Here is a 26,213-nt window from a genome sequence, read left to right on the forward strand (position 1 = left end):
CCGCTGTTTCAACGGACGAAAGCCTCATTGCGGGTAAAGACCAAAGTTTCTCTCTCCTGTGGGATTGAGCAAGAAGAGGCAAATACCACGTGACAGCCAGTGGGCTGTACTTAAGTAAGTCGTGTTAATCTAGGGAAACGTAATTCCCTACGTATTTGTTAGTTTATTCAGTGATGCCAGCCAAAAACCTTCACTTATTTCGAAAATTACAACGGTGAGATTAATAATATTAATCACGTGAATCCTGATATACGCAACAAATATTTATAAGTACGAGCTCGTCATAATCAGAGAATTTTCTAGTTAGTTATGACAGCAAAACACATTCCACTTACTTAACATATCATCAATTACGCGATGTGTATGGGTGCGGCGGATTACGAAAATACGTCATGAGTCTGGCCAGGCGAGCCTAAGCTTGACTTTTACAAGGCGTAGTGTCAACTATCAGAAAAGTGCTAGGTGACGCTTTGATGATTATGATCAAACCCATGATCCGAGAAGGATGAAATTCGATCAGTGGTATATAGATATGCTAATTAATTTCGACAAATGGTTATTAGCGGAACGATGTTCGAGAAGTGGGCGTGTTTACCCCCCACCCTCGATTTTAACCCTGTTCAACGTAAAAGAAGTTGGATTGAGGACTATCCGTATATTATCTACTGCGTTCTCGAGCCATTCAGACGTGTCGTTGTTCGCACGGTCAGTGAAGTTGTGCAACATATTCATTTGTGGTGCAGTGCTACGCTTGTACCACATACGTGGTGAAATACCGTGTAAATTGTTGGTTTGAGTATATTAATTACCCATATGCCAGAGATTGTGAAGAATTTATCTATTTGCGATATTCCCTACTATGTTATAATCACCGGAGTGAGTGAATCAGGAATAATCTATCTACAATCAGCTGTATGGCATCTCAGCAACTTTTATGTATCTGTAAATAAATGTGTGCGTGACGCAATTAAAGTACAATTGGTCAAATAAAGTGAAGTGCCGTGAAAACGTAATCAACATTACGACTCTAGAGTTGAAAGGAGAATTTAATAAGGAAAATAATGGTTTACATATAATAATAATAATAATAATAATAATAATAATAATAATAATAATAATAATAATAATAATCGGGCAACGTAGACGTAATGAGTGACTTGTCTTACATGTATAGGTGTTGTGAACTAGGCAAAATTCAGATCCTTAACATCAAGTTACAGTGCTAATATGTACACGATACTTCAATAACATTTGAGTGTTAATGACTGTATATGCAAATGAGAGGATCAGGGTAACGAAACAGCAGAACTTTATCGTTACCTGGTTGGCATACTTAACACTAGAACAGCTGAAAATCTCACATTCCTAGGACAGCGGTAAGGGGTCATTTTGACACTTCATACGAAATACTCGGAAACGTTCAAATTAGAACACAAAAAAGAGATGTATTTTCTTCTGTTGTGTTTCCACAAATTTATTTAACACTCAAAAACCTGATATTAGTGTATGGACCTTTTATATTACTCATGGACACTAACAACTGCACCATGTTTCTGTTTCTCTAAGGAGTTTTCACAAAACTAAACAATTGTACACCTTTTCTTAGTCAGTCGTTCACATTGCAACAATTATACATTTTAGAAATACTTTAAGAAAATTTATAATTCTCTAAGCACATTTTGCACACACAACTTTTACATTTCGTGCACATTTTCTACATACTGCTTTGAGATACTTACTGCAGGCATCGCTAGATTTGTTGCCTTTACACAGACCAACTTGTCACTACTTCTACTTTATAGATGGACTTGTAATTTTACCAGCCAGCTAGAGGATGAAATTCTTCCACTTTATCTTCCTACCCGTTACTTGCTTGTAAATGACCCAAGCATTGAAAGCTGGTAGGTCTAGGATATTGAAAAGGACATGCATTGGCCACCTCCTGCATGCAGCCTTGGTGGTACATTTATGAGATATGTGGTCGACCACATATACGCCGTGTTTCGTGATGTTGTAGAAAGTTAGTTTCCAGCTTCTTCTTTCATTCTCTGTTCATCATTGTTATTTCAGCATGCCGTGTGCTGAGAAGATATACTTTCTTCTTCTTCCTTAGGTACACTGTCAACGTGCACTGTATGTTTCCAGTCTGTCGCAAGGTGGTTGTAGAGTATAATTCAGACATGGACTGCTTCACCTAAGTAGGTGTTTCCCGACGAATGGGGTTGATTGTTACCCCCCCCCCCCCCCGGCAAAGTTTTTACCTCTTGGAGCTTCTTAGCAAGTTGGAGAGATGTAAAGGTGCTGTCTGCCGTCACGTTTCTCGCTTGGTTTAGAAACGGCTCCATGAGGCGAAGTACGACGTACTCTTCCAATGGCCGCTTATCAGGATGCGCGTCAACTTTACCAAGGTATGAAAAGACATCGCAGATGTATTTTGAGTCCACATTTGCAGCAATCCAGTATTTGAGTCCATATTTGTCGGTCGTGTTTGTCATAAATTGGGTAAATCGGCACCCGGTTTTGCTGGGAAGTAATAGTTCATCGACTGTAATATTTCCTCTCGGGTGGTAACAGTGAAGGCAATTTTCCACAAATTTATCCCAGATAAATTTCGCTAACTGGAACACTCATCTGACAGTAAGTGCTCAACAATACTAAAAATCCAGACCGGGTAAACACTGTTGTTTGACAATGCAAATTGCTGCGATGTAATAAGGAATTGTACAGGTGTCAAAATGACCCTTACCGCTGTCCAGGGTATGTCATATCAAAAATCTAGGAAAATGTAAATACTTTTCTGGATGCGATACATTACCATAAACAGGACGAGAAATGATGAAAAGTCAAGATATTTGAAGAGAAATGATACAACAATGCACACATTATTAAAGAAAAATTCAAGGCGAGTGTCATTTTGACCCCTTCCGCTGTTCTAGTGTTAAGTAGATGAGTAAGTCTAACCGTATCCAATTGTAGTGCGTGTCACATAATACGCAACTATAATCACATTGTTTCCTCATTGCATATGTGAACGGGTGATCGTCGATCTTGAGGGGAGAATCTACGAGTTGTCTACCTATTCTTCGTCCTAGTGCATCAGGTGTTTCCAAGACCATCCAACCCCCGGTCAAAATCTACAACATGGAGGACTTCATCATAGAGACGAACCCAAGACTCCACGAAATTCAAGACGTCGAGTTCTGATGTGCCCATGCCGAACAAGAATGATCACAACATAAAGTACATTTCAAAAATGTTTATGTTTGAAAGTCATTTCCCACCTGCAAATAAGTAAATTGTGCATGTTAATTAGGTAAAATGTCAATAAGGATCGCAAGTTATTTCAATAGGATTATAGTTTCTTAGCTTATATGCAGTAGTAGGAATTTATTTACTGGTATGGAAAATTAATGCATGATAATTATAAGATTTTAGTATTGATATTTTTTGTGTGGAGTATTATAATGAAAGCCGGCCCCGTGGTGTAGGAGTAGCGTGCCTGCCTCTCGCCTGGAGGCCCCGGGTTCGATTCCCGGCCAGGTCAGGGATTTTTCTCTCGACCTGAGGGCTGATTAGAATTGAGGAGCTATCTGACGGTGAGATGGCGGCCCCGGTCTCGAAAGCCCAGAATAACGGCCGAGAGGATGCGTCGTGCTGACCATACGACCCCTCATAATCTGCTGGCCTTCGGGCTGAGCAGCGGTCGCTGGGCAGGCCAAGGCCCTTTCAGGGGCGTAAAGTGCCGTGGGGTTTGATAGTAGAGTTCATTTAAATAATTTCAATTATTATCATGAGATGAGACGTTATGTTTCATCAGAAATTTCTTAGACTACTTTATACTTCACACGTAAGACAGGGTATTTTAGTTAAAGATACGACACCGGATGCAAATATGATTTTTAGATCGTGGATATAATATGTAAATTTTTAAAATGTCCCGAAGAATATATTTTTCTGCAAATATGTGTGTGTTGGGAATGTCGAAGTGAGAATGATGGTCAGATAATACGTCGCCATTTGAGAGTTTGAAGGGAAATGGAAATGTGAATGTTCAGACATAATTTATGTAAAGTGTGAGGAATTATGCCACATCAATGACGATGAAATGAGGTTGAATGAAACAATATGGGAATAAAGTATGTTAGAGTTGTACTATGAGAGGCTGTATTAAGCCGAATTTAATGTCGAGGCGGCTGAGGGAAGAGAGATATCCTTCCTTAAGAGAGTTGAAAAGGGACAGTACGGATTACCGTTATGTTTTGTGAAAGAGCCAGCTGAATATGCCTCGAAGATTTACGGTCGGATGTCTGAGGAGAACGACTGGACCGCAAGGGTTCACAATTCTTGGGACGTTGATTGACTATTCATTTCTGGTAAAATACGACATAATACTCATGCACAGAATAATAAATTGTCATCGTTGTAATAGAATCAACATATTAGGAGATGGAAGAATTCCTCCCAACTTTTATTTCATTTATTTAATTCGATTTAGGGATTTAAACATGCATCCAGTTGTAGGAAGACTACGAATTCGACCCAATCCGAGGGCGACGAATATCGTCACCGTCATTTTGATCATGGAAGGACCACACCTTCCATATACCTGTGTATATATTAAAAGTACTATTATGTGTGTTTATTTTAGATAAGTGTGTTATCATATCCCGGTCTCGAAAGCCCAGAACAACGGCCGAGAGGATGCATCGTGCTGACCACATGGCCCCTCGTAATCTGCAGGCCTTCGGGCTGAGCAGCGGTCGCTGGGCAGGCCAAAGCCCTTTCAAGGGCGTTAAGTGCCGTGGGGTTTGGTTTGGTTTGTGTTATCATATGCGATATCATGGTATTATTGTCAATGTGTTGTCCATAGGTACAGCGTTGTATTTGTATTGTATTATTTTACGGCATTATTCATAATCCCGGCGAAATACGCTCATGCGATTATTTACATCATTGTAAATAGTATTTGAATAAGGTTAATTAGTAGGAATTATAACATGATTTTCAAATATTATGGGATGTGCTATCACAATTAAAATATTGCTTCAGCCACGTGATCATATAATTACATGATCACAGAAGATCATGATATAACGAACTTTAACTCATGAATGCGAAGTCAAGATGATTACACAACGTGTAGTTATAATTGTGCCTTTTACTGTGTATAATTAACTAATTAATTAATGTGTGCTTTTAATGTGTGTGAGCAGTTGAAATTATAATGAGGGGAATGCATCTCAAATATTATGGGATTATATGGTGCAGAATGCAAATTCTGAAAGGACAGATGAACATCAATTTCACAGAATTAAATCCCTCATATCTTTGATTAATGTTACATTTCATGCTACATTTTATATTAGTATTTGTGTGTGCTCTTTCTCAGTTCAATAAAATGTATAATTGTAAAAACTTAGAATATCATTCTTTTAATTTAGTAGTGACACTGTATTTCTCTTATATTTGAAATCCCTACATATAAATGTTTCATTTAAAGCCCGTTGATAAGGACGTTCCATCGGCCCACTTGCTCTAAAGTCTAGTCGCGGTTACTATGAAGTAGGGGTGATGGGACTTCGATTCTAGGATCGTTCTTCGAAGATCTCATCAAGTATATTCCATTCAGTTAACGCACTTATTATTATTATTATTATTATTATTATTATTATTATTATTATTATTATTATTATGCACTGAAGCCCTCTGAAGCAATACATTCTGAAGCAATGAAAACAAACATATTGCATAATTTCCTAAGGTGGGTTGGAAGAAATGCATGAGAAAATTAGCAAACAATTTTGCATTATTAAAATATATATTTTTCCAAAAAGTGATCATTATTTTTAAAGATCTTAGCATCAATACAAAGCTAATATACCTGTTTATAATATATAAAAATTTCAAGTGCCAGTGTCAAACACTTGCTGAGAAAATGTTCCTTAAAAGTGATGTATTTTAACATTGTGAAGATAGAACTTTCCGTATACCCTTAATACGTAACTAACTCAAGTTCATAACTCATAGAAATAATCCTGTTTCTCCAAGAAGTAATTTAAGATAGTGAGCATTTCAGTTTCAAATGCAATAAAATTTGGCGTTCTCGTTCGCCCTTCCTTTTCCATATCGGCTGATACTGATAACCTCACCTAAGCTAACCTATCGAAACAACATTCATCCTAGAAATAAAGGGCTGTAATAGAAGATATGATAAAATGACTACGTGATGGGTTATGTGAACGAATCCGATCCACGAAACGTCACTGTAATATTTGTCCCAAATTGAAGATAACAATTGCTTTACCTCAAATAAAGTGTAAAATCAGCGGTAAATTAAGAAATACCGTCGTTACTGGAGAAATATGTATATGTACTTACGGGCTGTAGACAGGACTCCCTTACGTTACATTCCGCTGCGCGTGCCGTCTTTTGTTTCTTTTTTGATGTCCAGGGCTAGCACCGACGAATGAAAGTGCTATGTCTGTGAATTTTCATTATATTTGTCCATATGACTAGCGCGGACAGTTCAAACAGCAAAATAGCATGATCCCTGGACCAACAAATATATCACTCAGTGAATGAGTCAGGGCACAAAACGAATGAGTAACATGAAGAAAAGACACGTAATTAATTCAAACAACTTCAATGAGAAAAGAAATCACACACGATAGTGTTAGACAAACAAAACACATACGGAAGCGCTGCGACGTAGCCAAAAAAAAAAGTTGTAAAGTAATAAAGTACTTGTATGTATCCATGTTATTCTCTACAAGTAAAATATTTCGTACTATCTCTTAATTTGCACTTTATTTGAGTAAAAGCAATTATTATCTTCCATTTGGGACAAATTTACAGTGACATTTCGTGGATCCAATTCGTTCACGTAATCCAGTGATGCTGAAAGGAGAAACATGATTATAAAACTTTTTCATACAAGTGTAAAATAAATATAAAAATATAAAGGCAGCTGACGATTCCAGAATAAATTAAACAACTTGGAACTGGATAAATTAGAAACACATGACTGTCGAAAATATCACTGCCTTCTGAATGCTACTTTGAATTACTTCCAGGGTGAATAATAGCGATAAAAATGAGTGTCAAGAAACCGCGGTTTCGAGACCAAGGATTAGCAATGGTGCACCAGGGTGATGAAAATACCACGGTAAGATTTTTTTACAATTTGTTTCATAGCGCACCGACACAGGTAGGTCTTATGGTGACGATGGGATAGGAAAGGCCTACGAGTGGGAAGGAAGCGGCCGTGGCCTTAATTAAGGTACAGTCCCAGCACGGAAAACCATCTTCAGGGCTGCCAATATGAGTTTTGCCACGGTTTCGCAAAGCCTGATATTTCCCGAGAATGGTTCACCCGGACGTGAGAGGGCGAGCGAAAGAAAGCACTGATTGTTGGGCTCAGGAGATACTGGCAGTACGTCAAAGCCGGCAAACCGAACATCTACTAGGCACTGAAAATGAGAATGGTTGTTAACACGCAGTCAATAGACGCTCAATTCGAATGTTGAATTATTATTATTATTATTATTATTATTATTATTATTATTATTATTATTATTATTATTATTATTATTATTATTATTTCGTGTCAGAGCGTTGACACAACGCAAATATACATAAACATAACATACACGTTGCAATCACACAAAATACATGACACTTTACAGAAATATGTTTTGCGGTCATACCGAGTCCATCCAATAATCAGCAACAGCAATTCCCTCTTAGGTCGCTTGAACGAGGTCCTGAAGTGCAGATTGGACGGAGCATATTTGACAATTATACCTGTGTGGGGTAGTTTGTATTCTCCCGCAATTACAAAGTTATGTCTGTTTTTCTAAATACCCACCACCTCTTAAGGTTTTCTCTAGGTCTTCCAAGAACACTCCTTGAACGATTAAGTGACCTCCAAGTAGCCCAGCTGAGCTGATGTCCAGGAGGTGGAGATTCACGAGGTTCATCCACTCCGAAAGGTGTTTGTGTTCTATTAATAAATAAATAAATAAATAAATAAATAAATAAATAAATAAATAAATAAATAAATAAATAAATAAATAAATAAATAAATAAATAAATAAATATCATTGTTCATCATTTAGAAGTATTTTTGGTGACACTAGTCTTATCAAAATTGGAGAGTACACTTCGAGTAATGTCCCATGTAAGAATATGTGTACGTTTCAAATTCAACATAAACGAATAATCAATTATTATGAACCAGCACAGTACCTTACACCTTATCTCTGAGGTCTTTTTCATAATCTTACACAATCTCAAAGAAATGTTGCACTTGGGACCATAGAAGCGTCACTTCGGAGCACTTTGCTTGTGCTCTACATGTGCAAGGCTTCTTACATTCATCTCTCCGATATGATTTCTCCCATTCAACTCTTTTCCATTCCTAATCTCGATGGCATTGGATATGACGGGTAAACTTACGTTTTTCGTGGCCAATTCCTGTTCTTCCAATACCTGCGTCTCTCGTAGGATCGTGGCTCTTTCGTATTTATTCCACGATTAGAGTGAAGAAGGGATGGTTATCACTTATTAGGTCCCGATGTAACCCATCACCACCAATACCTACAGTATTCATCGTCCCAAATCTTTTTCTGCATCATACTGTATAACCATTTTATCCTCAAATGTTTCGTTTTATTCCTACCTTCCGGACTTCCTTCGGCATCTTTTTCTGAACTTTTCTTTCCTCACGGCTGGACAGTAAAAGTCGTATTTTCATAGTCTCTATAACTACCTCTAAATTTCCATTTCTCACTTAGTAAGCGTTAGTCTTCAATACTTCACGATACGGAATCAGTTTGAAAGCAATACAATTTTAATCTACAATAGAGCATCGACTATCCGAAATAATTGGTGACTGCGTATATTTTGTATCACACGTCTTACAAATAACTTTACATAAATACATTAAAAATAGGCCTAGAGTGTAGGAAGGAAGTCCAAAATTTTGTTTTGTTTCAGAGCTGATACTCGTTCTTTTCTCCAGGCTAAATCTCGTAAACGTTTTAAAGACGGCAATTGTTCTTTCAACCACTTAGTAGCCGTCTCAAGGCAGTGAAAACCTTCTTCAGTGGATGGCAAGCTTCCATCTTCACTTTCAAGTGCATGCACAAATACACAGTGAAAAAAATTAGAGAAACATGTTTTGTAACGTCTGGTATGTAAACGTTAATTTGGTAGATGGGGTTCTAATAGTCGTACAGCATACCTTGAGACCTTAGCTACTAAGAGTATGTCAAATCGGAGTTATAATCCACCTGTAGGGGTAGCCATGCATTAAACTGTCAGGTGATCCATCAAAACAAAGTGAATAGTGGTGTGTCCGTGTGTCGTTGTGACGTACACAGACTACTGCGGTCATCTGAGCACGTTGTACGTCAACCAGCACATCCCATGAGACATCTTAACGAGGTTCATATCGCAAGGGCCGTCACTTTGAGCCAGGATGGATGGACTTTAACGTCGTGGATCTCAGTATCTCTCTGTCAGTTATTCACCGCTTGTGGAATCGCTAGCAGGCTTGGGCAAGGTCGTGGGCGCACGAAAACCGCATAGGATGGTCTATATCTGACCATCTGTGCGTTGCGGCGTCGTTCAGCAACTGCCAGAAAACTGCAACAAGACCTCAGGAGGGTCACTGGAGTCAAGGTGTGTGACCAGACCGTAAGGAACACGTTAAGAGAAGTGTCCTTACGACCCAAACATCCTCTTCGAGTGCCCCGTTTAACGCAGCAATCGCGCAGCTCGCCTTCTGTTTGCCCGTACCCACGTCAACTGGCAACTTCGCCAATGGAGACCTGTGTTATTCACAGACGAGTCCAGATTTCCTCTGACACAGGGTGATGGACGTCAACGTGAATGGAGACACCGTGGTGAGCAGTACATGCCAAATGTTGTCCAGGGAAGTGACCGATTTGGGCAGGGTTCTGTGATGTTGTGGGGTGGCATCAATATTGATGGCCGTACGTATCTTGTCTTCTCCATGGTAATTTTACCGCTGCGGGGTACATCGAACAGATACTGCTACAGCATGTGTTGGTTGCTGCATACGGTGTTGGCCCTGAATTCATACTCATGTGCGACAATGCCAGGGCTCATATAGCGCGCATCACCAGAACTGTCTTGCGAGAACTGGACATTCAAGAGATGGAATGGCCAGCAGTGAGTCCCGACCTTAATCCTATCGAGCATGTGCGAGATAAGCTTGACAGAAGTGTTCGTGGGCGTCCTGTTCCACCAAAGACTCTCCAAGACCTTGAACAGGCTCTCATTGAAGAATGGGACCTGATACCGCAACGTGACCTCCGTCGTCTTATACGGAGCATGCCACGTAGGTAGTAATAATAATAATGGCGTGTGGCCTCCGGAGAGCACTGGTGCAAGTCTTTTGATTTGACGACCCTAGTCGACCTGCGCGTCGTGATGAGGATGAAATGATGATGATGGCACATACACCCAGTGCCCGAGCCAGGGGTATTAACCAATTATGGTTAAAATTCCCGACCCTACCGGCAACTGAACCTGGGACCCCTGTGACCAAACGTCAGCATGCTAACCATTTAGCCATGGAGCTGGATGCCACGTAGGTGCCAAGCTGTGATAAATACTCGTGGAGGACATACACCATATATGTTCCTGTATTTTTTGGAACTGTTTATTTTAATGACATCACTGTTCTTTTAAATGTCCGGTGCTGTTACATGTCCTACTCCACATACTCAAGCTAAGCTTCATCCACTAGCACCATTCTCCAACTGCTCTATTCATTTAACTTTGCCGGAAACCCTGGGAATAACGCGTCTACGTTTAGCCGCAATTACGAACGGCTCAGCAACTAACGGAACTTCTACATTTCAACATGATTTTGCCATTGCAGTTCATTCTTTCACAGTCTACGAGGGCGTCTCGTCCTCTTACTGCGTCTCACTCCTTATCACATAAGTATATTAAATGAAATGTACTGGCACACTGAACTTCACTTTCTCTCTGATAGTGATTCACCTTTGGATTATAATATTCGTATACTTAGCTGGATTTTACCCCCATGAAATAATATTTATAATTTATAGACTATAGTGATATGCTACCATTTGATAGAATGCAAGATAACAGGTAGTGATGGGACATTCGATTCATTTTACTGAATCGATTCATTTGATTCCGTTCACGTTACTGAATCGGTACAGTGATCCGATTCGCGGCTCATTGGTCAGCGCTCCTACTGCATCTGTGTAGTATGTGCTGGTAAGACAGCAGCAACAGCATTCATTGCTCGCAGCTGCCATCTGGTCTTCATAGTATGAACTCCTTTCTTAGAAGAAAGGCTAGTTACTCTAATACATCGAAGGTTTCCGGCGACGCAGGGTGGGAAAGGTAAAATGAAATGAAATGGCGTATGGCTTTTAGTGCCGGGAGTGCCCAAGGACAAGTTCGGCTCGCCAGATGCAGGTCTTTTGATTTGACGCCCGTAGGCGACCCGCGTGTCGTAATGAGGATGAAATGATGATGAAGACAACACATACACCCAGCCCCAGTGCCAGCGGAATTAACCAATCATGGTTAAAATTCCCGACCCTGCCGGGAATCGAACCCGGGACTCCTGTGGCCAAAGGCCAGCACGCTAACCATTTAGGGTGGGAAAGGTTACGATTAGGAAGGTAGCAGCCATGGCCTGAATTAAGGTACAGTCCCAGCATTTCCTGGTGTGAAAATGGGGAAACTACGGAAAACCATCTTAACGGCTGCCGACGGTGGGATTCGAACCCACCATCCCCCGAATGCAAGCGCATAGCCACGCGATATTAACCGCACGGCAACTCGCTCAGTCATTTTTGAAAATATGTATTTTTCTATCAGCTGAGGATTTTTTAAATCGTCAAATTTTATATAGGCCACCCGAGATGTACAGTAGCCCGCTGGTTTTCTGATTCAACATACTGTTATTGCATCTGTCCACATATGATTGAAGTCTTGTGCAACGATGTGACATATGAACTGAGAAAATACTGAGCCTTTCTTCCCAATATAAAACAGGTACTTTTGAGTGGTCATGAGCATGACTCATAGTCATAGGGCAGGCTAGAGTCGAGTTTAATTGTCCAATATCAACTAAGTTATAATACTAAGATTCATTAAACTAATAAATAGTATAACCTAATAGCCTATCTACTTACTAGCTACTTCAGAATTATGTTGCGACTACCTTTTTAACACTGCAAATAAATCCACCTATTATTTAAACCTCCCTGTAAGAAGAAGACAGTGAATGCAAATGGGTATTATTTTCAAATGAGCTGAGCTCGAGAGTCCATTATAGCATTCGATTCTTTCAGTGTAGCATGGCTCACTGTATGTCTCGCTGCAGTGAGCCGATAAGGAGCCGTGCGTATCTTGTGTCTCACTGAGCCGGCTCGTTCACGATTCTTTCCGTGTGCCATGGCTGACTGTATGTCTCGCTGCAGCGGAAGCTCCGCTCTCCGCGTGTCCAGTGAGCCGATAAGGAGCCGTGTGTATCATGTGTCTCACTGAGCCGCGCTCGTTCACGATTCTTTCGATGTGCCATGATTCACTGTCTCGCTGCAGCGGAAGCTCGGCTCTCCGCGTGTCCAGTGAGCCGATAAGGAGCCGTGTGTATCATGTGTCTCACTGAGCCGCGCTCGTTCACGATTCTTTCGATGTGCCATGATTCACTGTCTCGCTGCAGCGGAAGCTCGGCTCCCAGTCAACGTCCAGTGAGTGCGCCACTCAGCACTGTCCGCTGGGAGTAAGCTGAATCGTGTGCCGTGAGCTCGCCGTTCCTGTGAATCGATTCACTCGGACACTTGAATGAATCGATACACTGCTTCGAATCATGCATTCAGTAGCCAACACTAATAACAGGTAGTGGGAGGCATTCACTCGCTGGCGAGTTCAAGGAACGTACAGTCACTCCCATAAATGTTCGACCACTAATAAAATCCGCGAATAAATGATGACAGTAACGCCACCATGATCAGAATGTAAAACCAATTGTGTCTAAGTAACGGAAGTACATGTGGTTGCTTATGCCGAAGAGGAATCACGGAGCATTGATGTACAGTATGCTGCAAAAGAAAGGACATTGCGCACATGGGTGAAATGACACGCCTCACATATATTCGGTTACTCGGAAAGGCCGGGATTGCCGTTGTGTTCATTGACAGGGACACGGCAGATAGCGTTGCAAAACGTTCAGTTCAGTAGTGCGGTGCTGCAAGGCACGTCGTGCCGAAGTAATTTATTGCACTGTTGCAGACTGGTATCAAATGGGGAGCAAAAGACAACACAACACCTGTTTGAAGAACACCAGCTCGTGATATTCCAATATGCTCGAGGTAAATCGCATAGAAATATATCGCAAATGCTTAACATAAGCAGAATAATAGTTGGAGATATAATCAGACAATTCAAAAATGAAACAGAATTGATTCAGTCCTCCACACAAGCAGACCAAAAAGGCTGACAGAAGTTTGTGCTTCAAATGGGAAACGAAATTCGAAAATTAGTGCTCCGAAACTGGCAGCAGCCATTTTAGAGGAGTGTGGAAAAAAATGGGTACTGAAACCGTCTGAAGAGCACTGCGAACAAATGAGTTCTTTGGAAAAAGAGCTAGGAGGAAAGCATACATCAGCGCGGTAAATAAGTAGAAGCGGCTAGAGTTCGCGAAAACCTACGTAAGCAAACCCAGTGCTTGGTGGGAGGATGTGTTATTTGTTGATGAGTCAAAGTACAACGTCTTCGTGTCCGATGGAAAGCAATTGGTGTGGAGGAAACGTCACGAGGAATTGAAAAGACGCAATTTACAAGCACTGGTAAAACATAGTGAAGGAAGTACAATGGTGTGGGGATGTGTTGCATCGAACGAGGTTGGTGCACTGAGTTTCAATGAACATATTTTGACAAAAGAGGGCTATTTGGCTATCCTCAAAAATCTGTGGAACAACTTCGCATACAGCGTACTTTCAAGTTCTACCAAGATAATGACCCCAAGCACAAGTCGTAACTCGTCAAGGAGTGGCTCTTGTACAACTGCCCGAAAGTTTTGGAAACTCCACCACAGTCACCCGACCTGAACCCCACTGAGAAGGTGTGGAGTCGAATGAAGTCAGCCTTAGAATTGCTGCTGCCAAGTTCCCTCATAGTCTTGAAGAGAAGACTGCTACAAGAATGGGCGGTATTAAGGCCTGATTATATCAAGAACGTTATCGCCAGTATGCCGAATCGACTGGAAGAGGTCATAAAACATCAAGGCGAACCTACAAAGTACTGAATCTGTAACAGGGTTGTGAATTATGCGAGTGTATGCTGCTTTTTGTATAGTGTCCGAATACTTTGAGGCGGCACTGAAATTATTGCTCTTATTTCACGTACGACAGATGGCGTACTAATGACTGTCAGAAGAGTTTGACATCACAATGTTTGTAGAACGTGTCATTATGTTTTCCTACATCTATTGTTGCATTATACATTATCATTAATAGTGTATGAATAACAAACCAATAAAAGTGTGTCAAGAATCAGACTGACCAAATATTTATGGGAGTATCTGTATTTCAAGTGCATTAGTACAGCCGATTATGGGTGGGTTTTTTCTTGTTAGCCAATAATAAGTTCACATGTTCTACACAATTCTTACATACCTAATGTATCTAAGCTTCTCGTTGTTATAGAGTATGCCGTTTATTTCTTCTACGATTTTCCTGTTCTTCTACAAACGCTTTTATCCAGCCAGTGCCTCTGTCACTTTTGTTCAGAAAGTTGTGGGATCTCGTCGACGCTATGTCACCAGAACGGCCAATCAGAAACTGCATTCACCCAGTTTCTTATGTCAGTCAGTTTTCATATTATACTGTGAACGTCTTTCTATCGGTTGTTTCTATCCTTCCTAACTATTTATCCATCCTTCATTGAGACCTGTATATCACTTGCTTTGAAATGCGTGTATTGACCGACCAAGCGAAGTTAATACTTGATAATCACTGCCTCGAATGTGGCGAAATTAGCCTCTTCCAAGATACATTTTTTTTTTTGCTAGGGGCTTTACGTCGCACCGACACAGATAGGTCTTATGGCGACGATGGGATAGGAAAGGCCTAGGAGTTGGAAGGAAGCGGCCGTGGCCTTAATTAAGGTACAGCCCCAGCATTTGCCTGGTGTGAAAATGGGAAACCACGGAAAACCATCAGCGCTGCCGATAGTGGGATTCGAATCTACTATCTCCCGGATGCAAGCTCACAGCCGCGCGCCAACTCGCCCGGTCCAAGATACTAATGAATGCTTAACAGTCGTGCCATTTTACTCTATGTGGTCTTCTAAGATTACTCCGAATACTGATTATGTATGAGAAAGAAAGGTAACGGGACAATTAGCTTAAAATCTACTTACCCACTTTAATAGAAAAAATTCCTCAGCCTGTTTCCTGTCATTCAACCGCGTCACGAATGGAATTAACGAAGTCCACTTTTGCCGACTGACGAAGCCAGTCGCACTCCTCTGGGACAATGATTGATGACTGATAGATGAAATGATATCGGAGAGTGTGGTTGGAATGAATGATGGCAGGGAAAACCGGAGTACCCGAAGACAAACCTGTCCCGCCTCCGCTTTGTTCAGCACAAATCTCACATGGAGTGACCGGGATTTGAACCACGGAACTCAGTGGTGATAGGCCGGCGCGCTACCAACTGAGCCACGGAGGCTATTTTAATATAAATGAAATAACATTCTCAGTACTCATATAATGAATAAGAAGCTGAAGCAACATCTGAAATATATCTAAGAATAACAACTATGTTCGAACATTGCTCATAATTTCAAAAAATAACCAGCTTCTTAAGCCCGCAGTTTTTGCAAATACTTCTACTCCACATCACTTCATTTTAAAAATTCCACATGTATTCGCTGCGATCCGATTAACGGTTGCCATGGTGAGAGTCCAGTGATGATGGCATGCGGTGTCACGTAGCCACTTACAACATTACTGTAATATTCGGTAGTTCTTAACCATTTGCTTTACGTCACACCAACACAGATAGGTCTTATAGCGACGATGGGATAGGAAAGGGCTAGGAGGGGGAAGGAAGCGGCCGTGGCCATAATTAAGGTACAGCCCCAGCATTTGCTTGGTGTGAAAATGGGGAAACCATGGAAAGCCATTTTCAGGGCTGCTGACAGCGGGGCAGTCGGTAGTAAGTGAGAGCTGAGACAGGCATTGCTTCCTTTCAAGTGTACGTGTTCCTTACTTATCTATCATATATGACCTCCTTTGAACAACGCATGTTCTCCTACAATCTCGACAGATATCAGGTTCATGAGGTCTAGGGAGTCATTCACTTTTACGCCTTCCGTGGCCTTTCCCTTTCTGGTTATAGCACCTTAATGCTTGAAAGACCGGGCGAGTTGGCCGTGCGCGTAGAGGCGCGCGGCTGTGAGCTTGCATCCGGGAGATAGTAGGTTCGAATCCCACTATCGGCAGCCCTGAAGATGGTTTTCCGTGGTTTCCTATTTTCACACCAGGCAAATGCTGGGGCTGTACCTTAATTAAGGCCACGGCCGCTTCCTTCCAACTCCTAGGCCTTTCCTATCCCATCGTCGCCATAAGACCTATCTGTGTCAGTGCGACGTAAAGCCCCTAGCAAAAAAAGAAAAATACTTGAAAGCGCCGGAACTCTGCCGTTCTCTCCCGTGATCAGTGTTAACACAGGTTAGGAGAGTACTTCTTTTAAAACAGTCGTAACCATCCTTGTATAAGACGAAGGTCTATGTGAATTTATTACGCTTAAGAGTTTTCATTTTTGGTAGTGGCTTTACATCGCACCGACACAGACAGATCTTATGGCGACGGTGGGATAGAAAGGGCTAGGAGGGAGAAGGAAGCGGTCGTGGCCTTAATTAAGGTACAGCCCCAGCATTTGCTTGGTGTGAAAATGGGAAAACCATCTTCAGGACTGCCGACAGTAGGATTTGAACCTCCTATCTCACGGATGCAAGCTCACAGTTGGCCGCCCCTAACCACACGGCGAACTCGCCCGGTGTTTAAGAGATTGATTTAATGAATTTATTGAAATTTATTTTTTATTTACAGTATGATATTACAAATATTGCTAGTACACAACATATAAAGGAGAGTAACAATTCAGTATCTGAGTTATTTACATATTGTATAGCCCCTGGAAAAGCATTCAAAAAATCCAGAAAATTTCTGCAGTAGGGAGTCAGAGGACATTCAGTTGGTCAGTGGTTTGCCGGGGAAATCCGCATTTGCATATTGGACTCCTTTCCGTCATTTGTGCAACAAGTCAGCATATCGATAGCATTATTCTGATCACGTTCTGTGAAGCAAATTCACAATACCATGTTAGACAGTATCTCTGAGAAAAATATGCAGCTGCGGCAGCTATCTGTTATTCCATTCTTACTTCCGGACCTGACTGATGTGGATGTTAGCATTTGCCAGATCATTAGTTGTTCTGATTTGAGAATAACTAGAATGGAGGCTTTTTACCTAGATTTCTGCATCATCCTCATGCATACGCAATACTCCACGAATACATCAGCGCATGCGGGATTCAGTGTGATGGCGGGTTGATGCATGCATCAATGCTAAAAGAGGGCATTTTGAATATTTCATATAGTTTCATGTAGTAAGCTGGTACGTTCTGATTCTGTGTGTTTCCCATGTCTAATATACTATGTAGAGATGCAGGAAATGAGTCCTATCAAACAGATAAAGCGTTTCTGAACCCCTGTCTATGTCCATATTATACTTTCTTCTTCAATGGCAACGTTGCAGCAGAACTTTTATGCAAAATATGACTTCTGTTCCAAGACTGTTCCTAAATCCAAATTGCGTTTCGGAAAGTATCTTCTCGCACTTCACATAAATTCGCCCTTGGAATATCTTCAGCAAATATCTTGAGAACGTGACTCGCGTCGCCTGGTGCTTGCTTTCTTTTGTTAAGTGAGGAAAGTGGACTTAAACCGATCTTATGTGAGCACGCCAGTTCTATAGATTGGTTAGAAGATTTCTAAGTCATCAATGCCGTCATCGTTAAGCGGTTTAAGTGTTTCTTCATAAACCTGAACTGGTCCTGCAGCCTGTCCACTCTTTGCTTGATGGACGGAACACCTAACCTCCTCTCTCATGACGTCAGGTCCAGTGTGAGCTTCACCAACACCATGCTCTTCTGGTCTACTTTCCTCGAATAACTGCTGAATATACTCTCTCCAGAGTTCCATCTTGTCATCTATGTCGGTCAGTAGGTGATTGCGATTGTCTATCAGTACAGTGACGGCCCGGGTTCTATCCATCATCACCATCTCTGTAATTTTCTTGTCCAGGTTGAGGTCATAATGTATCTCCTGGAGTTCTTCGATTTCGCGACATTTTGCTTATATGCAATGTTCATGTGCGACTTGGAATTTGGCTCTTATTTCCCGAAACAATCACCCATACCTATGCTGGTTTCGATTCCTCCACTTCCATCTCCCATCCAACTGGTCCAGTCTTGCTTCCTTTTCTTCCTTCCTTCCTGCTTCTAAGTGTTTGTCTCTGTTGTGGCAAGCACTTTCTCTTGCTAGTGGAAGAATGCTTTTACTTTGTGCACATTAACCACTCGCCCAAATTATTTGATAATTTGACGCGTGTGACCAACTGAAGAATGAAAAATATTTTAATGAAGAGTTTTGTCTCAAAATCAAGTTTTATTCACCTAGAATGTACGACAATTTCAAATGGGATTGTTACCCTGCCGATACAATAAGCTTATCAATAGTATTTCGTCTTCTTCTTCCATCTTTTTCTTCGTTATGCTGCTGCCATCAAGACGCAGAGACCGCATACTTTCTTCCCGCCCTCCACTTCTTGTGGTCTGTAATATCAAGAGAATAGACACCAGCGGGTCATGTCTTTTCGTAAACAACCCACGCATCACTTCTTCGGCAAAGTTTGGGATCCTCTTCCATCTGGTCTGAGCGTGAGTGCTCGTCTCACAATGGTTTCAGCGCCTGTTCTAACCATATTACCATCCTACCGCTGAATTGCTGCGTTCATTTTGCTTGAAATATACGCTGTTCTGAACCGGTTTCATACGAGTACAACCCTGGTATGGTCAAGCGGTGCGACTCCCATCTGCATCTGCATTGTGTGAACCGAATTCCACATGAATTGGCCGGGATTCGATTAACGGTTGCCATGGTGAGAGGCCAATGGTGATTGCATTCTGTGTCATACGCTAGAAGTAACAGACATGAAAGAAGCGAGAATTATTTCAGGTAAAACCAGGTGGGAACAATGGCAGAGGGTACCGTACACGGAATGAGAAAATAAAGGCTATGTGAGGAATGAACTCGACGGATGAAGCTGTACGCATAAACCGGCTTCGGTGGCGGGGTCGTGTGAGGCGAATGGAGGAGGAAGGTCACATAGGAAAATTATTGACTCTGTTTTAAAAGGTAAAGTGGTAGAGGGAGACAAGACGAATATGGATAGACTCAGTTCTCAACGATTTAAAGTTATAGGCTTCTTCTCATCGCTGGCTAGCATTCGGTCCCAAAGAGTGGCAATGGACGAATGTTACAGCAGTAAGTCTTCCTCTTGAAGCGTAATGGTATCTTCCAGTCACAGTTTACTCCCTGTGACATAGTGTCAGGCGATGGTAGTTATTACACACATAGCAACCATCCTCTCTTAACTCTAAACAGAAAGGAAGAAGTAAAAGTGCCGACACTTCTACGAATGAAATTATCGGCACAGGAAATGCGAGGACCACGAAGGGCGTGAAAATGAAAGACCCTTTAGGTCTCACCAACTTAATATCATCGGAGTTGGAAGAGAACAAGAATTGAACCCCGCCGTCATGAAGGGACTCGGAAGAAAGAACGACCTCATCAGGGACTGAGAAGGAAAGAATGCACAGTGTAAGGACTGGGACTGGAGAGGAAGAGATCCCATCTATTTGAAGACGACAGAATATATAAATTCGTAGATTGTCCTTGTTTTTATTTTGTTCCGTACTTGTCCTTGTCTGGACTTTCTATGGAACCCTCTTCCCATACTTACACATTGTGTTCATCCTATTGCAAATTACTATGTAATACACTGACTTAGCAAATGTCATGGGATAGTCACCTAATATCACGTGGGGCCTCCTCTGGCCCTGCGAACTGCAGTGAGACGCCTTGGAAGTGAGTCGACAAGTCCCTGGTAGTCCTCTGGACGAAGCTGACACCAAATCGTTTGCAGAGCGGCCGCCAATGCTGGTCTGTTCGTGGGTGCAGGATCCATGGCACGGAGCCTGCGTTCCAGGACATCCCAGATATGCTCGATAGGGTTCATATCGGGGCTCCTGGGTGGCCATGGCAGTCGTTGGACCTCCGCTGCATGTTCTTGGAACCATTCCCGGGCGACGTGGGAGCGATGTGGCTGCGCGTTATCATCTTGAAACACCGCAGAAACGTCTGGGCGCTGGAAGGCCAAAATAGGTGGAGATGGTCTCCGAGTAGCTCAACACACAGCGTACCATTCAAAGTCTCTTCCAGAACAACTAGTGGGCCCATTCCATACCACGCAAATGCATTCCAGACCATAACAGAGACACCAGCGCTCCGGATCACACCTTCAAAGCAGGCGGGATCCATCGCTTCATGTGGTCTGCGCCATACACGGTGCCTCCCATCGGCATGGTGCAGTTGAAATCGTGATTCGTCCGACCATATCACGTTACGCCATTGTTCCAGTGTCCATCCCTGGTGACTGGCCAAAAACGCGCGTCGTTGTGCCCGATGACGTTGGGTTAACAGTGGCACCCGTGTGCGGTGCCGGCTCCCATACCCCATAGAACCCATGTTCCTACGGATTGTTCACAGGGAGACGTGTCTAGCACGGCATGTGTTGAATTGAGTCGTGATTTGTTGCACGGTTGCCTGTCTGTCACTACTGACAATCCGTCTCAGATGTCACCGGTGACGATCATCGAGGATGGCTGGACGGCCGGTCGTTCGTCTGTTGTGTACGGTAACACCCGCATTCAACCATTCACGATACACCCTGGACACGGTTGATCGTGTGAAGCCGAATTCCCGCACCAATTCCGAAATCGCACTTCCCATCCGTCGGGCATCGACCACCAAACCCCGTTCGAGCGGTGTCAGCTCACGACGACGTTCCATGTTACACCTGTCACATGCACAGCCACTGCTCACAAAGTCTCCTATACAACTGCCACTGGCACAGGGGGCGTGTGGTGCGCAGACAACACACCTGCGCATCAGTGCTCCGCTATCCCATGACATTTGCTCAGTCAGTGTATGTTCCTATCATTCTATACATGACTTAAATATTGTCACTTGTTTGTTCTGTTTCATTATTCAACTTATATTTTTCTATGAAATACTATGAAGGAAGGTTAGAAAAATACTCATTGATATTGACAGATGGCAGAGTAAACCCTATGGGCATTACTTAACACAAAGTGTGTTTCATGAGGTATACCCGTATAAACACACCTTGCAAATAAGAACAGCGCTCGCCTTTCTTGACAGTTGCTAAAAAACTGCCGAGGAAGTGACCGGCGCACGAGGTGTCTTGGAAGTATTCACCACCCCGTTTTCACTAGATGCGAGGAGCTAACGGAATAGCGGGGAAATTTGTTTGTAGTTCCTTTTAGAACGCCAAGATGATAGAGTGGGCCTTGTATGGAGCTGGGCCTTCTTTCGTACAGATACCTCACATGTACTGTTACACTTTAAATTGGTGAAGAATACTGTAATTGGAGACTTGTTCACTTTTGTTCGCTTTTCATTAAAACAAAATAAAAGGGAGATTAGGCGTTACAAAAAATGGAACGGGGAAAATCGTCACAAGGAAGCTAATTGCTACCAGGAAGTGGAGACTGTTATTTCAGAACGAGCCAGTTCGCAAAACGACACGGATTCTTGGAAGTGCTGAAACAGAATTCCCAGGGCCTATGGGCATATTTGACGTCAAGTTGGCGATGGGAACATTTAAAAGTCCCGCTTCAGTTTTGGCCAACGACAAAATTCTAGATCAGCCTCAAGTGCACCAGCTTGACAAGTAAAATTTCAACTACGGCTATCTTCTTACCTAATAAATAAAATATTCGGACACAGAATTTAAAATGTGGGAATTTTAGAAGTCAATCCCCATGATAATTGATTATAAGTGTAATAAATTAAGGTATCAATTTCTAGGAATTGACCCCAGCTGGACTGATATTGGTCAGAACTATACCACGCTAATAGGGACGCTTATCTGAGCGCGAAACGTGGAGGACAGAAATCCATTGATATCTTCTTAATCTACGATCAAATTGGGATGAGATTACAACGTGTGAGTGTTTATTATCAGACCGTTCAGTGGTATAATTTAGAACATCCAAGTCGGGTTCCAAGTACCAATTTATGGAAGCCACCCTCTCTTTCAGGATTGACCTCTGATGAACCGGATGGAAAGTCCCAGCATCTATTAATAAGATTGACTTGAACGATCTACTGTTAGATAACAGGTAGACAGAGCTGCAAGTCGAAGCTCTGTTGCTCCGTACACATTGTACCACACGGCAATTAAGCTGGTTATTGCGAATGCAAAGACGATTAGTTATATTCGTGATAATAACAGTGTTTAGCACAATTTAACTTTACGATGATCCTAATATCGTGTCAGTGAAAATATATCAATTATCGGTAGATGTCGGTAGCATTTTTATGAGGCATTGTGCTTAGCCTGCAATTGTAAACTTTAATATGAGACGGTATACTTCGTCATGTGCAGAAACCGGAGTCAGCGCTGCGAACACTAGACGGCCTAGATAACATTTCGGGAGTGCCGCATTTGACAATCGCGGATCGCGCTGGGTCGCAAGAGACGATATTTCATCGTGAGCATCCAAGTTCCTAGTTCGAGCAGGAATGAAAAAGTGGTAGTGAAAGTGTAACAGGTATTAGGCACATTGAATCGAAATAATGTATAATTTCTTGTAAAATATTAATTAAGATACGTGTTATGTCTAAGCGCCCAGGATTAATTGAAATCCATTTTTTTCACGGCCAACAGGATAACCGAGTGAGACGGATGTGTGCCATGCTGCCTCTCATTCGTCGAACATAGGAATTCTACCCAGTGATGAGTACCAAATTTTGATTAATTATGTGGGAATGTTATCGCGATAAAGTGGGGAAATAAATTAATAATGGCTTCTCGGATCCATGAATTTTTTGATAAGACGGATGGACAGAATTTAGATTGACGTAAATATGGGTTAGATCCATTAATTATTACTTGTTTGTTGTACATAACGTAAATATGGGTTATATCATTTAATTAGTGCTTTCTTGGTGTACATACAATTGATTTCAGTTTATTTAATTTGTCCAGTGTTTGTTTGGATGCTAACCCAGTTAATTTTGCATGAATGTCTCTATAACTGTGGTGATTGGTGTACTTTAATATTAGGAATTAGGCATGTTGTTATGAGAAATCCAGAGACATGAAAGTACCAGTGTATTTAAATGTGTGTTTTACGTATGGAAGGTCGGGTGATATAATGCCTGAATGCCGAGATTTTGCCGGTCGTGTTTTTAATGGATTAAATTATCGGGATGTAAAATGCGGTATTAAAGTGTAAACGGTGATCGTTTTTGAGCCTTAAATGAGTTACTAATGAAATGATAGATGTATAACTGGGTCCCAAATAATGTTAATTTAAATTTGATTTAATTAATAACTGCTAAATAATAGTCCAAAACTACCGTAAAATCGCGGTGCTAATAAGTGCTAAATAATGGTATAAATTATATTGTGCTAAATAGTGGTTTGGGACCACGTAAATATTACGACCCCAGGATTGTTAAAATTTAGAGGAATATAAATAAACACCCCGACGTTAATTCGTGGAGGATGACCTATAACAAGCAGTCAAGTGTAGATGGGGTATGATAAATAACATGCAGTTAATGAATAAATGGGATCGTAAGAAACGTTGATAATCGGTCGTGAACTCTGAATGATAAATGTGTATTATTACCCTGATGTATGAAGATAGAGAGATGTCCATGTCAGGGGTAGCAAAAAGGAATCTACGATGAAATATTAAATGAAACTACGATGCAGTATTAAAATGAATCTACGATGAACACAGAGAATTATTAGTGTCCGGGTACTGGGAAGTGATGTTATCAGCCCGTGGGACGCAGCAGAGTAGGACTGAGCTATAGTGAGTCCGGGATCGCACACCGTTGAAATACGGACGAGAAAGATAAAGCTTCATGTTAAGTTGTTGAAGAATTATGACCCCAAAGATCAGAGAGGTTTATGTCCACACGAATAAATGTATGGTGGAATGATGAATCATGACAGATGAAACGAATGTAAATGGAAATAATAATAATAATAATAATAATAATAATAATAATAATAATAATAATAATAATAAATGTTGTCGCCGTAAATCGGGTTGTTTCTGACCTACAACAGGTTTCTCTTGGAGCCTTAGGTTCATGGATGTGCAAACGGGACCACGGACGGTAAATATCAAAATTATACGAGATTAGTGGATAAGCTTCCGCTATTTTTATTGTCGCCTTGACAGTTGTAAATATTAAGTTAAGCATTTATTTGACGAGCTGTGCCTTGCATGCTCGTGAATCTCCATGTGTAGGCTAGGATCCGTCCGTCTAATGTAGTCCCCCATTCTAGTTACGATAACATTTCCAAGATAGGAATCCGGACTATCTGAAATGTAAAAACCCGGAGATGACTCTTGCAATGAAACGTGGAGACGACCGTAATTCAAGTTACAGTAGTGCCCACGTCTCCTAAAGTCGTATTTAAGGTTTACATATCCAAGAATACGGATATTGGTTCGACCTCATATAATTTCATCCACATCATCAGTCTGGTGAGGTGGAACGAAACATTGTATTTCTTTTCGGGATTGGTGTTGTGATATGTAAATTATTGTAATTAATTGAACGTTTTCCAAATTACATGAATAAATTGCTCCTTGTTGCAATTTCAAAAGGAAACAGATACCATATATTTTAATTGTAGATAGTCAGTTATGCCCATGGAAATCATTTCGGTTACTTCCCAGTCCTATTGTGGAGTCCTTTATTTGTGTGTCTACGGATGAGCCCTTCCCTATTTATTTTTGCATGCCCCGTTCATCCTTGTGTTTAATTGAGCGCCCTAATTATTTATTAGATATTTATTAAAGAACCGATCACCCCTGAGATTGATGCTAGCGTGGGAATCAGAGGGTGAGCGGGCGCAGTATAGAACTAAACGAGGCCAGTTACAAATAAAGGATTGTGGCAGCATTTCGCAAATACACAGAGGCTTGCAGACCGAACGCTGAGGATGTATGTATGGCCAGACACTCTTTCAGCGCGGTGAGCTCAATTGCAGTCATAAAGGAGAACTTCTTACTGAAATCTTCGAAGAGGTGGGATATTGTTTATTTTGCTCCCACCATCAAACCTTTCACATGAATGGACGTGAGGTGATATTTCTTCAAACAGAAGGAGCTGTTGGGCTGTTAGATTCTGCACTTTTCCCCACGGACCTCTTCTAGATGACGGTCACGGTCAATTTTTTAAAATGAAAGTCAACGATAGTTTCGACAAAATATTTGTTGTAAGTGCTGAACTATGTGTTACCCTCTTGGTATGAAGAAAGCTAAAGGAGACTCAAAAGCTGAAATCCTACCAAGTGTATAAATCGTAGAGAGAAGAACAGATCACATGCGTAGTAGTTCTTGCTTGTTCAGGGAGTTACTGTTAGCCGTCGTCCGCAGCTGAGAGCAACCCACGCTGGGCCAACATGTAAGCTGTCATAAGCGACCGTTCTCGCACGTGGGAAGTACGTCGCAGAATGCTATTACGATAACAAGTAGGCCTATATCATTTGTCTAAGTATTATTATAACACAGTTCACTGTAGACCGAAGGCTAATAAATTAAAAATTTAGAAAAAGAAAAAATGTTTCCTTTTGCTCTCAAGAGAACAATTTTATTGTTGTCTGTGTTATTACATTTAGAGTTATCACATTCTATTTGTATGTCAGTGTTGCTGTTCATACTTTTATTCTTTTAATATATAGAGTTCCTAAGTAAAGGCTTTTTGTCCTGACAAGAAAATATAGA

Source organism: Anabrus simplex, chromosome 1 (genome assembly GCF_040414725.1).
Source record: "Anabrus simplex isolate iqAnaSimp1 chromosome 1, ASM4041472v1, whole genome shotgun sequence".
NCBI lineage: Eukaryota > Metazoa > Arthropoda > Insecta > Orthoptera > Tettigoniidae > Anabrus > Anabrus simplex.